The sequence below is a fragment of the Larimichthys crocea genome, unplaced genomic scaffold (assembly GCF_000972845.2).
Source record: "Larimichthys crocea isolate SSNF unplaced genomic scaffold, L_crocea_2.0 scaffold76460, whole genome shotgun sequence".
NCBI classification, from domain to species: domain Eukaryota; kingdom Metazoa; phylum Chordata; class Actinopteri; family Sciaenidae; genus Larimichthys; species Larimichthys crocea.
The window spans coordinates 1-1105 of record NW_020860105.1 but is presented as its reverse complement, the minus strand read 5'-3'; the positions used below and the strand labels follow the sequence as shown (position 1 = coordinate 1105).

General features: G+C 39.6%; 1 non-coding gene across 1 annotated transcript; it reads left to right on the top strand.

The window, feature by feature from the left end:
- The first annotated feature begins 356 nt into the window (after window positions 1–356).
- On the top strand, window positions 357–450 carry trnai-uau (transfer RNA isoleucine (anticodon UAU)). The gene is made up of 2 exons: window positions 357–394; window positions 415–450. It is a non-coding gene; the product is annotated as a tRNA-Ile (tRNA).
- The last annotated feature ends 655 nt before the right edge of the window (window positions 451–1105 follow it).

Sequence of the window (1105 nt, the reverse complement as noted above, 5' to 3'; positions counted from 1 at the left end):
TTCAGCAATTTCTCCACAATAATTATCACATTACTTAGTTGGATGATTGGATTGCTATATGTACAAGAACCTTGTTGTCATGTTAATCGGTGGTTTAGCAGTGAGACTGAATGACTGAAGTTTACCTTTACTGGACTGTCAACAGGGTGGGGTTAATTAATTTGTTCTACTACTGCTACATGTATGCTAAGATGTGCTTCAAGATGTTTTCACTTGTTTTCTTCTTGGAAGTCTCACATGGATAGCAGCTCCAATGCATGATGCTTTTGTCATGTTAATCAGTGGTCAATCAAGTTTCCTTTCACTGGATTGTCAACAGTTTGGGGTTAATCAAGATAGTGGAAAAGAAACTACAAGCTCCAGTGGCGCAATCGGTCAGCGCGCGGTACTTATAAGACAGTAACCTGCAGAGTGATGCCGAGGTTGTGAGTTCGAGCCTCACCTGGAGCACTGAAGTTTTTAACGTGGTGGCACAAGACTAATACTGAAGATATCACATGTATAACAAAGACGACATGCCTTCATGCTGAGTTGCCTTGACTAAAGTAAAGGTGTGTGTGTGGTTGGCAACTGGATCACAAGACTCAATCAAGACAATCCAAACTGTAGTGATCAATGGAAAGACATGGTTTTAGCTTAGTCAGCAAGTGAGGTGATGGTAATGCAAATAAATTCACTTTCACAAAAACGATGAGTGTGAAAAGGTTTTTCATAAAGACCTGCAAAACAACACTAGTATACCAGTTTAACAATGTTAGGTAACATGAAATAGTAAAACAGAAGTTAAAGTATTGGTTAATTTCAGCTGTGTGACCAGCCAACCGCACTGAGATACAAAGCATGACCGTGCATTTTTAGTGGACAGGAAACTACAAGCTCCAGTGGCACAATCGTTCAGGCTGCTCACCTGGACCACAGAAGTTTTAACATTGTGATTAAGCAAAAGCTCTATTTGAAGGTGTTTTGACTTGGTTTTCTCTTGAAAATCTCACATGGAAACCTGCTGAACTTACAAGATTCAACAGTTTCAGGTTTTGAGAACAAACCTCTCACAGTAGTCATGTTAATCAGTGGTTTAGAAGTGAGACTCAATCAAGATAGAAGA